Here is a 17,910-nt window from a genome sequence, read left to right as displayed (position 1 = left end):
TTACAGCCACTCTGCCGCTTAGACTCCAAGCTGCAGGCAACTACTGATCTGTCTTCTGTCTTTCTAGACTTGCCACTTCTCATTTCATATAAATGGAATTATACAATACAAATATTACAGTATTTTGTGTCTGCTTGTCTTCACTTAGCATCATGTTTTTTACACATGCTAAATAATCTATGTCATTATGGTAACAGTCCATTTTATTGCTGAATACTATTCCACTGTATGTATGAACCACATGTACCATATTTTGTTTATCCACTCATCAGCTGATGGGGGTCTGGACTGTCTTCAGTTTTGGGGGTATTAGGAACAATGCTGCCATGACTAAGTACAAGACTTTTTGTGGACCTATGTTTTTACTTATCTTGAGTAGATACCCAGGGGTGAAATTTCTGGATTGTATGGTAAATTCATGTTTAACTTTCTAAGGAACTGCAAAACTGTTTTCCAAAGTAGTTGTACCACTTTACATTTCCACAAGCAACCCAAGAGGGTTCCAGTCTCTCCCCATCCTCACCAGCACTTATCACTGTCTGTCTGTTGATAGTAGCCATTCTAGTAGGCAAAAATGTCAATACAGTAGTAGAGTGGTTAAAAATCAGATGCTAGGTCAAATTGTCTGAGTTTAGATCACAGCTTTGCCAGTTATCATGTTGTAATTTAATATTCTTGGCTATAAGAGAGGGAAAATACTAATATCTATCTCACAGGATTATTGGAGGATAAATGAACAAATATAATTATTAGCTTACAAAGTACCTAGCATGTAGTAAATTCTATATAAGCATCAGCCATTATAATAGTTTTGGTATTATCATTTGCAAAGTTATAATGTACTTAAGGCTGGCTCTGGATTACAGTTAAGCTTTGAGATGCTTAAATGTTGCTTAAATGATGCTTTATGTTCTCTTAATCATCAGTTCCTTATATGTGCTGGCCTAAGATAGGTATCACCCTGTCCAGGCACTAGAATGCCAGGTGCTATAAAAATCTACAAAATCTATAAAAATCTCCTATAAAAAAACCTACAGATCTCACAAATAATTAGAATGGGTAATACTCCAAATGACCAGAATGACCTACCAGGCAACTTCGGTTAAAAATAGGAATTAGACTGACTGATTTAAATAGTGATTTCACTTATTAATAAAATGTACCTATCCATGGAAAAAACTGAAAGCTGGTATAAACAAGTTGTTTTGCCTTATAAAGTTTCATTCAGTTCTCAATTACTTGACAGTGAGGACCTTCTTTCTCCCTTTTCTTTACTCCATCTATTTGTTTCTTTGTCTCCTTTTTCCTTTGCTTGACTATTTGGATGATTAATGGATCACTGCTGCTTCTGACCAAGGAATGAATGGAGAGACAACCGAAGGATAACATACCCCCTTCTCAAATCACTACAATGACTATATTAGACACTTCTCCAGAGAGGGACAAGTCCCATCTGTTTGTCAGATATACTTCTGATGAATAACTTTAAGAGATGTTTTGCCTACATGCTACTCAGTTTTTAAAGAACATTATGAAAGCCTCTCAGAACACTTCTCCTGAATTTTCAGATATACGCAGGGCCCACTTCTATATGCTGTCCAATTTTCTCCAGGTTTCAGGAAGTGTTGGGGTACCCATTTAATTCTCTATCAGCAAGCCAATTTTTGAGACCACTTAACTTCTTAGCCTTCCCTGTCTCACTCTGGGAATGAAGTGACCTAGGTTGTAGTATGGTAAAAATATTGTTATAAAATTGCATGCTATTTTCACTTACCTGTATTACTACAGATAGTCCTAAACACAGATAATAAGAATAATATAAATATAATATTTAACTGTCTCTGTGCTGACAAGTTTTTATCCATTTCTGAAATTCTATGCTTTTATAAAAATAACATGGATATATTCTGTCTAGTTTTAAAAAAGAAGAAGTAGGGCCAATGGATAAAAGATAGATGGAGGTAGGTTTTCCACAGTATGAAGCAGAATTTACCTATAATTTTAACTGGATAACTTCTAAGATAATAAGTTATCTGTCACTATGAATCTACAGGCTTGATAACCAGACATAGAGAAGAGATTAGTGTCCTGTATGAAGTAGTGCTAGAATGAGCCACACGGCAGATTGTGAGAGCAGGCTTTTACAGGGTAATCAAATCTGGATGAACTCCAACCAATGGAAGAAGGAAGGCCAAAAGTAATGGCAGATAAATTTTCTATCCCTTTCCCTGTGATTGGGTTGTCCCAAGGCACTATTTTCTATCTAGTCTCTCTGGAGATGTACCATGTGGCCAACTGACTGGATCTCTTAGAGCTTGTGAAGCAATGTACTACCCAGTAACGCATGACCTTGTATTCAAATCCCATCTTTCCCTGTCTCTTTTCTATTTTCTCTTACTCTAGCTATCCTAGATTTTACGGATTTTACTTTCTGACAAAACATTAGCACTCAGCCCCTTCCTCGGGCTCTGTTTTCAATCAGCCTGAGCCAAGACACATGCTAGTCCAAAGCTAGAAAAGGGGGGTGTCAATTTTGTTTGAAAATTCTTTGTCCATGAACAAAAATCCCAGCAGGGGACGATGATGATGATGACAATGATAATTAATATCTAACATCTATGGGTACTGTGTTACAGGTACTGTTTGAAATGCTTTACAGGTGATAACATTTAACCCTCACAACTATCCTATGTAACCCTACTTTTCAGATGACAAACCTGAAGTATAAAAAGTTCACACATCTAATAAAGCCAAGGTCATATAGCTAAAGAGCAGCAGAGCTAGGACTTCATTCCGAGCAACCTGATGCCTTTTCATTTGTGTTGAAGCCTGCATCAGTAAGATGCAGTCCTGTCAGGCTTCCTGTACCTAGCTGGCAATTCTGAGGTTGATATCACTGCTTGTGTAGCAGACTCTGGATGGGGCCGCGTGGGTCCCTGCCACACTGTTTATGATTGGAATATGGTCTCTAGAGAGCTGAGGTCTGTTTGATTTCAAGAATATGTCATTGTTGGAGCATCAGACTCTCTACCTCCAAGGCTACCCAGCTTGCATCGAAACGAAGCATTACAAAAACCCACTTCATTGAACCAACGTCTCTCATATCTTCCCTTATTGTAGAGGTTTATCAAAGGTCTACTTTATTTTATACTTAATTCAGGGCATTTGTAGCTTTGTTTTGAATCATATTTACCCACCACCATACAGTGCATGTTATATCCATCCTGTATGCAAACAGACATACCCATGCTCAGGCTTATTATACTCCATAATGTGACTATTTGGGGCTACACTACAAAGGTTTCCACTTTGTGTGATGTAAGATACTTATGACTGAAAGTGACCTATACTTTCCTTTTGCTTTTCTGTTGCTCTATTTAAAATAATGACTGCAGAATCTCTTTCAACTAAAGGTCATTTGTGTCAATAGACAGAACACAGAGGATCAGATCACCTGTGGTAATTGCAAATTAATGCTCTCCTGGTAATGCATTAACTACACACTATTGATCTACAATTGAATCATAGAAGCTACTGAGAAGTGATTTTACTTTCCTATTTTTTGTGCTTTTATTGCTTTTTCCATAATGCATATTTCTTTCAACTGGAATTGTCCTTAATTATTTCCATTTTTAATTTCCCACAGTGAGATGACTTCTAACTTGTAATTAGAATCTGTAAAACTTCATGTCTCTTTCTCTCCCAAAAGCCTTTTAGAAATCTACTGAACTATAACTTTGATGCCATAAAACACATACATGATGCACAGATATGTATTTCTAGAGAGCCAAGTTCTTGAATGATTTTTTTCCCACTTAGATAAAACAGAGAACCATTTGGTCCTCTATCTGAAATTATAATTTGTTGAGTAGTCTGCAATAAAACATTCAAAAGTTTCCCCTAAAAGCATTTTCTTCGGGAACATTGATGATGAGATTTTCTTTCCTAGAACAAACTTTTCACATATAAATAAACAGCATATTTCAGAGATGATTTGTTTCAAAGATTTTATTTATTTGAGAGAGAAAGCGTGAAGAGGGGGGGAAGGGCAGAGAGAGAGGGAGAAGCAGGCTCCTCGCTGAGCAGGGAGCCTGACTTCGACTTTGCAGGGCTCAATCCCAGGACCCTAAGATCATGACCCGAGCCAAAAGCAGACGCTTAACCAACTGAACCACCCAGGTGCCCCTAGAGAATTTTTTAAGAGTGTAAGTGTGAGAGCAAGATGCAATAATCCAGTAAATATTTATCTGCACAGCATATTTCTGACAAAATCCATCTTTCCTCTTGTTCGTGTCAAACCCTTAACTGATTAATTCTATCTGGGGGAACTAATCATAAGCTTGTTTTTCAGTGTAAAACTTGATTATGCTCCTAGGCTAGACAGGTCATCTGGCCTAAGTCTGGTTTCTGAATTGTGAGTTAGGAGTCACAGAACTAAAGAGATTTCCTGACAGTAATTGCCTTTACAACTTCTCATAAACCTTAAATTTATTATTGATTTTCTAAACTTCTAAACTGGAGACATAGTTGTGATTTCTAATAAAAGTCTTTCTAAAATGTTTTTAGGCCTGTAAGGACTTTGGTATTTTACTGTAATTTCTTTCATAATCATTATTTGCATCAAGACTCACAATTAATACTGCAAAAATAAATGTGTACTCAAATTGTTCGCTTATTCTTTATTTCTCAGTAAATCATTATCATCTGTACCAAAAACCTTTAAGAAATATCAACTGCATGACTGGAATTACATAATCCTGTTACTCTTTTTTTTCTAGGGGTTTATAATTAAAGACAGATACAATCACAGTTGATATTCATTTTATAATGAATCTCAAGAGCTGCACCAAGGTGCTGACGCCTCCTGGATGTGCCAGGCATCGATGGATGGCGAGAACAGTAGCTTAACCAGGGTGGCTGCAGCAAGAAGGAGACACTCCAGGGACTGGGACTCTGATCTGTGGTATTCCCTTTAACATATTAAATACCACTTCTTCCTTATAATAACCCAATGAGATAGATACTGTAACTTCCATTTGATAGATGAATAAACAAAAGTCTACAAAAACTAATTAGCTTATCCAGCCATCAAATGGTGGGACTGGCAGTTGAGCAAAGGATAGCAGAAGTTGAGAGTTCCTCTTCTTAACGACCACACTCTCCCTGGCAACACAACCACGGCTGGCTACGTAACAATGGCACACAACACTGTTAAGGCTATTCAAGACTAGAAGGAACTGAAGTTTTTGAAAAATGCTAGGAACCAACAATAGGGTTTATTAAATAGAAGCATAAGAACCAGGAAGTTGAGAACCTCGGTTTGCGAGATAAACCAAACCAAACCTGTGAATTAGGTAATTATCTGGAGGCCTAAGGCAGACTCGTGAGTTTACCCTTGGTAAGAAAAGATAACCACTAGCTTTCCTAAAAGTAGTTGTCAGAGTTCAGTTACAGGTGTGGTTCAGAGCCCCAGGCATTCTGTGGTAGAGCTATTTCTAGCAGGCTCTTCCTCCCTTCTCTTTTTTACTCTATCACAGCCTTAGAGATACACCCCACATCAAGATCAGAAAGCAAATAAATTAATCTTCACATTCTCTAATCTTTGAAGATGGTTAGAAATTACACCAAAATCTGCTCCATTAGAAATGGGCTAGGAAGAAAATCAGGAGTATCTCAAGAGGAAGGAAAAAAAAAAAAAAAAAAAGGAAACTGGAGTAAAATTAGAATGCACCACACCATAACTAAAATGATGATGACTGGATCTTTTCAGAAGAAAGGGACTCTGGGGAGCCTAGTTTGTTGTGAATATATTGCAGGGGTTATTGACCAAACATGAGGCTTACTATAAGACAGACTTACATGAGGCTTGTACACACATGTATGTAGGTGTCAGGAGGATAAAAGTTTCTAAGGTTTGGCTTGTTATGATTGCAAAAAACAAACAAACAAACAAAAAAAACCTGCTGCTCCCAAACATAAAAATGTATTAAAAAATCAAAGGAACCAGTCTTAAAATAGCTTGGAGAAATATCTAAATCTGTTTTGTTCCCATTAAAATAAGAATAGTAAGTATAAGGCAGACAGAAGTCATTTAAAAAGAAGAGTGGCCATAACCCAGGAACATCATTATTATAATAAGCTAATAATTCAGTGTCATTTTAAAAATGTAACTCAGAAAAGTGATAAAAAATTGGGACAGCATCTACAATGCAAAATAGTGGGGTATAAAATTGAAAGTCATGATTAAAAACTCTTAGGGAGGTAGGCATTTATGAGGAATCAACTGTGAATGTCTTTTTGCGGCCTGTATTTTCATTCTTTTCTTGCAAGAGAAAATTTAGAATGGCCCAAACAGTCTATTCTAATCTGAATCCTTGGGGAAAAAATTCATATATATGAAGCACATGATAGAACTGAATGATTCTGAAAAGGGATTTGTATTAGTCTGAGTTTTAGATTAATATTTAATAGTCTTTTTGTGTAGAAAGTTGATGATGATGTTCTACCATTAACCTAACAGGAACCTAGAAATAGATATGTTTCCACTAGAAGCGATCAGTTTGTGTTGATAACGTCAAATTTGGGGGGGGCCATTGTCCTTGGGAATAATCAAAAAATTATCTGCAAGGCAACTAACCAAGGATGAAGGAGGCTGCCAGTATCCTTAGAAGAAGAGGGAATTGAAATCTTGGAGGATAAAAACCATTAATTAAGAAGTGAACAAAATACCATGGAAGTACAAAATAGAAAGGGCCCACTGGGCATTTACTTGCTACTGGATCTGAGGAGATAGAGAAAAAAGGGGTGTGGTGTCAGCCTGTGGAAACATAAAGACCGCCACTCTTCATTAGTTTTCCATTAAACATAAAATAACATCTAAATATCATGGCCTATAGTGCCCTACAGGATCCACCTCTGCCTATGCACCTGTATCTCCTATCACCCTTACATCTGCTGTGCCCCTTGCCAGTCCTGAAATAGGGCAAGACTGCTCTCACCCTTGCACTCAACAGACTTTGTATTTATGCTCTTGCCCTTCCTTTTGCCAGGAGGACACTGTTCTCTTAGACTTCTGCACAGCTGACTTTTTTTTTATTCATTTGAGTCTGGACTCAATTATCTTACCACTCCTTTGAGGGAGGTTATAGCATGTAAGGTTGCTGAGAGCCTTCTCCATTGTCTGAGAACATCCTTGTTTTCTTCATGGCTAAAACCATGCCTGGCACACTATGGGCACCCATCATGTGATGAATGAAGATGTCATCTGAAGAGAATTCAGCAGGGACATCACTTCCCTGTTTCTAGATACCATATTTCAGATGCAACTAAGATCATATCAGGTTTTGGGGAGAAGCTATAACACTGTGCTGTTTGTATTGACCTTACTGTTAAGTAAACCCCTCTATAATTTTTCCACAAAATCTTCTCTTTCCCATGTCACCTCCATTTTAAATGTATAATTACATTTCTATACCCTAGGATGGGATCTTATATTTGTCATTAATCAACTTTTTCATTTCATATTGTACAAGTCATGTATGTATTATTTGCTTGTCCTGAATCTACTTCATAAGTTACTCTGCCTCCATATTTCATGTTACTTAAGAATTTGGATTTCTAAATTTCCCCCAAACAGAACTCAGAAGCTCCTGGGTTTCCAGTCTTTAGAAATCTCAGAAAGTCCTTTGTTCAGCATGTGGAAACTTATCAGATTTTCAAAGTAACTTTGGAAACTGAAGAAGTCAGAGATAAATTACTTAGCAAAGAGGAAATGTGGGACCTGAAACTATAAAAATCCTTAAACAGAGCACTGGCAGTAATTTCTCTGACATCAGCCATAGCAACATTTTTCTAGATATGTCTCCTGAGGCAAGGGAAATGCAAGCAAAAATAAACTATTGGGATTACATCTAAATAAAAGCTTCTGCACAGTGAAGAAAACAATAAAACTAAAAGACAACCTACCGAATGGGAAAAAATATTTGCAAATGACATATCCAATAAAGGGTTAGTATTCAAAATATACAAAGAACTGATACAACTCAAAATCCAGAAACACAAATAACCGCAATCAAAAAATGTGCAGAAGACATGAACAGACATTTCTCCAAAGAAGACACAGAGATGGCCAACAGACCATGAAAAGATGCTCAACATCAGTCATCATCAGGGAAATGCAAATCAAAACTACAGTGAGAGTATGGAATTGTTGAATCACTATACTGAACATGTGAAACTAATATATAACACTTTATGTTAACTATCCGGAATTAAAAACTTAAACTACAACGAGATGTTACCTCACAGCTCTCAGAATGGTTAAAATAAAAAATATAAGAAACAAATGTTGGCAAGGATGTGGAGGAAAAAGAACTCTCTTGCACTGTTGGTGGGAATGCAAGGTGGTGCAGCCACTGTGGAAAACAGTATGGAGGTTCCTCAAAAAATTAAAAGTGGAACTACTCTATGATCCAGTAATCACACTACTGGGTATTTACCCCAAAATACAAAAACACTAATTCAAAGGGATACATGCATCCCTATGTTTATTGCCACACTATTTACAATAACCAAACTATAGAAGCAGCCCAAGCATCCATAAATAGATGAATGGATTAAGAAGTGGTATATACATACAATGGAATATTATTCAGCCATAAAAAGAAATGAAATCTTGCCATTTGCAACAACATGGATAGAACTAGAGAGTACAATGTTAAGCGAAATGTCAGTCAGAGAAAGACAAATGCCATATGATTTCACTCATATGTGGAATTTAAGAAACAAAACAAATGAGCAAAGGAAAAAAAAGAGAGAGAGAAAGACAAACCAAGAAACAGACTCTTGACTACAGAGAACAAACTTATGGTTATCAGAGGGGGAGTACGTGGGGGAATGAGTGAAATAGGTGATGGGGATTAAAGAGTACACTTACCATGATGAAAACAATTATTTAACAAAGAACAAGGAGTTCATCTGTAAAATGATAAGATTGGTGTAAACTCTACACAGGTGTAGGACAATAATTGAGAATGAATCATTCTCAAGGACAGAGCAAGCATTTGCATGTTTATGATGAATTTCTCTTCCATTTTGCTGGCATATTTCTTAAGCACGGTTACATGGATGGTAGGGGATGCAGAGACAAATCATGGAGCGGAAATCAGGAAACATGGTTTCTAATCTTACTGGGTTAGCCAATTGATGAAATAAACTCAAGGAAATTGCCAACTTGCTAATCTGTAAAATGGGGTTAAAAATGCTTACTGATATGCCTATAGCTTTGTAAGAGTCAAACTAATCAATAACTGAAAGGACTTTTTGAAAAACAGAAGGTAATATTCATCAGATCATTAATAGTCTTTACCATAAAATTGCTATAGCATAGATCTTTCTAAATCTTTATACAGTCTGAATTCTGAACCCTAACTTAGTACTAGAGTCTATAAAATATTGAAGTAGATTTTTAAACAAATATACAATTATACATATCCAAATGAGTGTGGCTTTTTCAAAATAATCACCTTGGTAGATGTTGGCATTGCTCAGAAGAATTTTGTAACAATTCTTTTTTGAGCGGTTTATTAAAGTCAGTTCATGAACTGCCAGAAAAAGAGACACATGACTTTGTATATCTCAGTTCAACAGCCAACTTCCTTCACTCAACTTGGCTTTCTTTAGTTTTGTTTACAGGAAATCAAATCCACTCTCAAAGTATGAAGAGTAGTTACTGATGGCATTCAAAATACATTACTTCCCGAAGTGATTACTCCTAACAGTCATCTGGATGGACAAGTTATGGTTATATGGTTATTAAAAAATCAGTTACATCCAATCACAACTCATTTAAAATGATACTGATAAATTCAACTGGTTGAGAGAAAAGCAACAAAGAAAACATAATGTTTGGAAAATAATATGTAACATAAGAATATCTAAACAACTGGGATTTAAAAAAACTGAATAAAAGGATAAATAGTAGTTTAAAACTTTGGTCAGTAATATGAAGATTTTTTTCACCAAGAAATGTAACTAGTAGTTTACCATATCTCTGTATATAACGCATAAAGGAGCAGACAACATAAAGGATCTAGTCAGAGTCAAGAAAAAAAACTTTAGCGAAAAAAGTTTATGCAAGATCAGAAATTTCATATGGCTACATCTGTAAACATCTTGGCTAACACATGGTTATTTTCTCACAAAAAAAACCAGTCACAGTGTGATACAGTTATTTTCCTTATGGTAAAACTGTCTTTCAAAAAGATTAGACTTAATTTCACTTAATTTCCTTTGAATGTAGATGTTAATCTTTCTATCAAGTGGAGAGTGTGCACTCAGTCATTCAAAGGCCTAACAGGTTTCCATTTAATTTCCTCTATTTGCTTATAAACAACATTGTTGCACTGGAATCAGGATGCTTTTCAAAAATTAAAACCTCTTCCATTAAAAGTAACCATCCATTAAAGTAATTTAAAATAATGTAATAATTGACACGGTAATTGGAATTTCATTGAATAGATACTAAGAGCCTATGTTTTCTTATATATTACTCTGAGAATATAGAGTTTCTATTTTTTTCAATACCCGCTTGCATATTGTTCTTAAAATTGAAAAGGAAACAATCATTAAAGCTAGGAAACGAGAAACTGCATAGTGGAAAGAAAAATATGTCTATTTTAACTAACTATGTGAAACAGTAACGATTTCCGTTTAAAATAATTTTGGTATCAACTATTCTTCCTTCATATATCATAGCCTGACTTTAAAGTGAATGAAGATGGAAGAAAAAAATAAGATATCATTGACTAACTCTTGCCCACCTAACCAATAAAAATTTAGAATACAGTGTGCTAAATTTTTACTACCTCAAGACCCCCATCAATAGAGCTGAAGTACCGAAGTCTTCCTGTGTGTTAGGACCACAGGAGAATGTCGGTAATGCATCTGCACTCATGTGGAAACAGTGTCATCATCTGCTTCAATTACTTCTTTTTCCCTAGTTTAAATAAATACAGCTCCTGATCACATTAAAAAATTCCACATAAAAAATTTAGCTTGGACTAGTTCCATTAGAGCAGCTTTGATTATTGTTAAGGACTGATTTTGGTCATCCACGTTTAGTGAGTGGCTATCACGTGACCATGACTCTTCACAGTAAATGCCCACTATGCTCCCTCTTCCTGTTGTATTTCAGGATATTCTATTAAGTTTAGTGACAAACTCTAACAAAAGAAATGGGATTAAAAAAACCCACCCGTACAATCTCAATGAAGGCACAGATCATAATTGTACATGAATGAACTGACGGCTTCCTATAATTTCCGATGTTCTGAATCAAAGTCCTTAACAGATTAAATTGTAATGGCAATATCATTAAATTAAACTATAGAAACCCAGAGTCATTCAGTGAAAAAAAAAGGTAGTATAGTACTTATATTCTCTATCTACATACAATAGAGGAATTGAACATTTTGTGATGAAACCTATCACTAAAAGCAACTGACTCAGTCTGGGTTTTGTTTGCAACAGAAATCTCTACCTAGTTTTTTTTTTTTATTAATAGAAACTGCAAACTGGTACTTAAATGAGAGGAAAGGGATTTGGGTTCACCAGGAAGGCTAGGTCTGGGACTAAAAAACTAAAACTAACAGTAAAAAATAACAACAAAGAAACCAGTTTTAATTCATTAAAGTCCTCTCTTCACACTATGTTAAAGGGCAATTGTGCAAGTTATTTATTTACTATCCTCTTCATGGATAAACAACAGAAGCAAACTTCTTTTTTTCAGAGTAACCCCTCAAAAGATTTTAAGACCTCAAGAGTTCATGAAGAGTTTGAGAACATAATTTAACAAGGAGGTATTTATAAATTTCAGTATTTGAAATTTACTAATAATTTTCATCTGTCCTTTTTAGAGCTCTAACTTGCATACTCTAATGAAAGCCTATCAAGTAAGAAGAAAAATCATATTTCAAACACACTGCACATTTATTTATTGCATAAATAAATTAGAAGTCAGTTTAGTTGACTGACAAAGTTATAAGAGCAGTTACCCAAGAACACAAACCTATAATCGGTTTTGAACCTTACTTCTTGGCCACAGTATTGTATCTGGTTCTGTTGTAATAGCCATTTTCACTCCAAAGATGTACTAGGGAAATGATCCGGAACCCAAATTACTTTCTAACTAATTCCTTAGTTTTTATAGTCAACATTCACTGAAGCATTTTGAAGGTAGAGTTATTGGATGTTTCACCACTGAAATGTTAACATCCTGTCAAAGCAAGTTACAGAATAAGATAATAGAAATAAACAGTGCCAATGTGAAATGATACATTCCTAGAAATGGTAAAGAAGACTTCAAAAATTACCCATTAAAATGCAACCTGAAACCCTAAAAGGCATTTCTGTTTATAAACTGAAAGGTGATCTACAATATTTTGTAATTTTTATATTTCAGTTAGCTCTCAATTAAAAATTTAAGCAAGTGATGTTACAACAGAAGTATTTTCCTTCCCTGATTCACCATCTTCAATTATTTATTCAAATGTTACCTTTTCAATAAGGCCTCTTTTTTTCACAGCACTTACCATATTATATTCCAAATATACTTACAGTTCATATTTATTATATGTTATGTTTCTTCCCTCACTAAAATGTAAGTCCCAGAGGTAATGGACTTTTGCCTGTCTATTCACAGAAGAATTCCAAATTCCTAGAACAGTGCTAGGCATGTAGTAGGTTCTCAATAAATATTTATTTAATGAACAAATGTATGAATGATTCTCTGTGATGAATGATGACTAGCAAAAAGGCATGTTCTATCGCACTTATCCAACTTATGAAAATATTTTAGCTTTCCATTTTGAAATGTCCATGCTTTTTCTAAAGTCACACAGAAGGTCATAGCTGTTGAACTCATTTAAAACTGAATTTGAAATTACTGACTAAATCCTTATTCCAGTAGTGAACTCACCTACTTACGCAGCCTATGTATGTGTATCAAGATCAGGATCAAAATATTTATGTCACTATTTCTGTACCCACTACTTCTCTTTCTACACCCCAGTGTATCAGCACCACCACCCTGTATTTAAATACATTTCATTTGTCTGATCACATCTTGTAAAAAAATGCATTTTGTCAGTATGTACTTCACTCCTGAGCAGAAATAATTGGAAAGGTAGATTCGACAGTACTCAACTCAGAGATATATAAGTGGATGAGCTCTTCAAGAGAAATATAGAACCAGAGAAGGGGACCTATGTGATAAGAGCCAGCAAACAAATGGCATCAGAGAAATAGAGGGTGATGATGGAGGGTGATCTACCTTGAGGTGTATGAAAAAGATATGAACTAACTGCTAGGGAGAATTTGATGTGGATTTTTTTTAAAAGATAAATAAAAACAGATGCTGACTAGCACCTAAGGCCCAGCTAACATTAAACACTGTGAATTTGAAGTAAATCCATTTGGCAGAGTTACTTGAATTTCTCTAATAATATTCAGCAGCCCAGAAGTATAGAAAATGAAAGGTTAGATTAACCCAGGACTAGGGAACGGAACAGGGTGAAATTCAGTTACAATGGAAGAGACACAGAAATATTGCACATTCTCCACCCCATTCAAATGTGACTCCAAAATTCTAAATTCAAGGGTTTTCCCCTCTCATAACCATCCTAAGTATATCTTAATACTGATTTTAGTTCAGTTCAGACTTTAGCTAAAATTGGGTTAAAAATGTGTTCTGGCTAAATAAAACTCTGACTCAAGCTAATGGTGTGGAATTTATACATAATCTGTAATCTTCTACCAGTTGAAGCCTATGTGCAGAACTTCACATTTTTAACCAAATCATTTGGGAACCAATGTTTTACATCGCTGGAAAGTCTCCCTGCAGTTCCTAGTGGGAGCTGAAGGGCAAGTCCTTTGGCAACCACTTTGTAGACCATGTTAACCCTTTCATCTCCTCTTCACAATCCAGTTTAAAAAAAAAGCACAACTCCAACACATTCATTTAACAAATTCATTCAACAAATACTTAGTGTGCTTCTGCTATCTACCAAGGAGTCAATACACTGGGTGACCAGTGTTTTAAGATGGAGCCTGGCATGAAAAGATAATTGAGCAAAACAAATTCCCTCTTTTGAAATCTGAGCCAAGAGATATGAAGCTAAGGAGGCATTTCATGTGGAAGCTGGAGCTGAAAAACCACCAGGTAGCGGGGGCCCAGGTGTCATGCATCAGGCAGAAGTACAGAGGGAGAAGCAAGAAGTAAACTATGGAGAGAGAAAGAGTGAACGGAACTCTAGATTCCTCTGACGGAGAAATCACATGGACCATAAAAGAGAGATGGAGGAGATCTCCCCTGAGAACTGCCCCCACCCCGGTTCTTACAGTTCTAGTGCCAGGGTCCCCTGATGCAGACAATACAATAGACTATATTTTCTTAAGGTACTCTGAGTGATTCTCTGCTTCTTGATCCAAGATGCGCCTAAGCAGAAACCACAATGTGAATGATTATTTCACCAAACATACACATTTTTGTGAGGACACGTGGTATTCTACATGTATTCACATACTATGGTCCACACACCAAGTACATCTCTTCTTGGAAAGCATGTTGACTTATTTCTCTGTGTTTTCACATTTCTTCTCTTCTTTGCATCCTTTCTCTAAGGAAGAAGGTGTAGCCTGAATATGTAAGCCTCAAGTAGGTGGGGAAGACCTGCCTATTGCTGATATTCTCACCTTAGAGGTTCTAGGAGGGGGACAGGCAACATGAACCGTTGGAAGAGCACTGGTATTACAGGTCTGAAAACTGCTGTCTGATTTCTGGCTCTAGCACTCGTCATGTGACTTTGGCCACATTCCTTTAATCCTCCAAGCCTCAGGTGATGTCAATCAAAACAAAGGCAAACCTAAAAGATATTGTGGATTTGGTTCCAAACCACCACAATAAAGCAAATAATGCATTAAAGTAAGTCAAATGAATGTTTTTGGTTTCTCAGTGCATATAAAAGTTGTGTATATACTACACTATGGTCTATTAAGTATGTAATAGCATTATATCTAAAAAATGTACATACTTTAATTAAAAAATACTTTATTACTAATAAATGCTAACCATAACCTAATCTTTTAGTAAATCATAATTACTGATCATAGATCATAACAGATATAATAATAATATTTTTATTTTTTTTAAGATTTATTTATTTGATAGAGAGAGACACAGCGAGAGAGGGAATACAAGCAGGGGGAGTGGCAGAGGGAGAAGCAGGCTTCCCGCCGAGCAGGGAGCCCGATGCGGGGCTCGATCCCAGGACCCTGGGATCATGACCTGAGCCAAAGGCAGACGCTTAACGACTAAGCCACCCAGGCGCCCCAATAATAATATTTTTAAAAGTATGAAATATTGTGAGAATTACCAAAATGTGTCACAAAGATACAAAGTGAGTAAATGCTGTTGGAAAAATGGGGCCAGTAGACTTGTCTGATGCAGAGTTGCCACAAACCTTCAGTTCGTTTTTTTTTTTTTAAGATTTTATTTATTTGACGCAGAGAGAGAGAGAGAGAGAATGCACCAGCAGGGGGAGGGGCAGAGGGAGAAGCAGACTCCCCGCTGAGCAGGGAGCCTGACATGGGTCTCGATCCCAGGACCCAAGGATCATGACCTGAGCTAACGGCAGATGTTTAATCCACTGAGCCACCCAGGTGCCCCTCACAAACCTTCAATTTGTAAAAAATGCAATATCTATAAAGTGCAATAAAGTGAAGCACAATAAAACTATATCACTCCCAGGTGAGTGTGTAAAGACTATCTGTAGCATCAGCCAAACGCAGCACTTGGTAATCTTAACAATCTTCACCCCCATGTGTGACCTGCCAAAGATCACATGTTGGGAAATGAGCAAGCATCCTTTCTGGGACCTACTCACAACCCACTCGTATCTTCCAGTCTATACATTTCTCCTTGTTCGTGAACGTAAATTCAGGAGATATTCAAGCCTGGACATACATTATCCTCAGATTTTTCTCGAAGTTGTTGCTCCTTGTTCTTTATTCCTTCCTTCCTGATGTCTCAAGATACTTTCTTTAACATTTCTTTTCTAAGGAACTTCCCATTAGCCATTCTTTTAGTTCTGGTCTCCTGGCAACAAATTCTCCTAGCTTTTCTTCAGTCAAGACTGTGTTGCTTTCTCCTTCCTGAAGGATATAGGAATCTGGGTTGATAGTTCTATTCCTTCAACAATTGAAAAATATTGTCCCACTTCCTGGACTTTTACACTTTCTGATGAGAAATCTATTTCCATTAAAATTGTTTGTTCCCTCTAGGTAAAATGGTTTTTTTCTTGCTTTCAAGGTCCTTTTTTATCTTTAGTTTTCAGAAATTTGACTATGATGTGTTTCAGTATGGATTTCTTTTTTTTTTTTAAGATTTTATTTATTTATTTGATGGAGAGAGAGATAGCGAGAGAGCACAAGCAGGGGGAGTGGCAGGCAGAGGGAGTGGGAGAAGCAGTCTCCCCACTGAGCAGGGAGACCAATGTGGGGCTCGATCCCAGCACCCTGAGATCATGACCTGAGCCAAAGGCAGAAGCTTAATCCTCTGAGGTTCCCCAGTATGGATTTCTTTAGATATATCATATTTGAGGTTCAGTCAACTTCTTAAATCTATAGGATTTTGCCTTTTTGCAAAAAATTAGGAAGTTTTCAAACATTATTTCTTTGTCATCCTCTCCTTCTGTGACCTCTCCTCTGAATGTTCGATCTTTCATTATAGTCTCACAGTTCCCTGAGGCTCGAATCATTTTTTTTCAGTCTTTTATCTCTGTGTTGTTCCGACTGGTTAATTTCTATTGATCTGTTTTCTACTTCACTGATTCTTTCTTCTGTTTCCTCCATTCTGTTGTTGAGCCCATTAACTGAGTTTTAAATGTTAGTTATTATAATTTTCATTGAAATTTTCCATTTTGTTCTTCTTTATATCTTCTATTAGCATTCTGATACATATTATTTCCACCTTAGACTGTATTTTGTTAAAGGATGTTAACTCTGTCAAACTGGCAAACACAAGATATTTGTTCTCCATAATAATAAAAAAGGCCATAAAACAACAAGATATTTGTTCTCCAGAGAATATAAGTGAACTTAAACTCTATGCTTCCTAATTTCATTTAATGCTAGGTAGTAAGAATCCATATTAATGGAGTATTACCTGAGAGGTCACAGTCTAGTCATCATATGAAAAAGTTTATCCCTGGGTCAAGTCAGACCATCTAAATCTGCGTATCTAGCCTCAGAGAAATGTTTATGCTATAATGTGCCAAGGCTCTGTACTGGGCCTTTTCTGAGCAGCATAATAACAAGCAAGTGTATAAGTAATAAGTAAAAAATTTTATGTAGGAATTCTATTAAGAGTATAATGTACTACTTCTCAAAGTATCCCTTTATGACAGTAATGCAAGAATTTCTCTCAGCTCTGTACCACAAGAAGTTGAATAATCAATTTATATTTATATTTTTAAAGTTATGAAACCAGTAATTTTCTTGCTTTGGCTGCCAGGAAGTTCAGAGTCAAATTTGGTAATCCCTCCAGTACATTATGGAATAGATTTTGTATAATGGCCTTACCCATGACTTCATTTTATTTTTCAAACAAGATTTTACTTTTACCCAGATTTCTTCATGTATTTGTTTTTTTCCCCAGTTCTACAGTATGCATTTTGGTACCTGATTTTATTTATTTTGGAAACAGGGAGATAAGCGAATATATTTTACAAGATAGAGGGTTTGTAAGCCCTAACTAAGACAGGAAATAAACCTCAGGTTTGTTCTCGACTCACAGTAGGAACTTAATGAGTGCTGCCATTTTAATCCCACACCCCACATTTTAATCTCTTTCTC

General features: G+C 36.1%; 1 protein-coding gene across 2 annotated transcripts in view; it reads right to left on the bottom strand.

Moving 5' to 3' along the window:
• DPYD (dihydropyrimidine dehydrogenase) overlaps positions 1–17,910 on the bottom strand; it is a 794,533-nt gene that overhangs the window by 132,593 nt on the left and 644,030 nt on the right. The window lies entirely within an intron of this gene.

The sequence above is a fragment of the Eumetopias jubatus genome, unplaced genomic scaffold, assembly GCF_037043125.1.
Source record: "Eumetopias jubatus isolate StellerSeaLion01/CBP00866 unplaced genomic scaffold, mEumJub1_p1.0 scaffold_4, whole genome shotgun sequence".
Classification (NCBI taxonomy): domain Eukaryota; kingdom Metazoa; phylum Chordata; class Mammalia; order Carnivora; family Otariidae; genus Eumetopias; species Eumetopias jubatus.
This window is presented reverse-complemented; position numbering and strand designations above follow the sequence as displayed.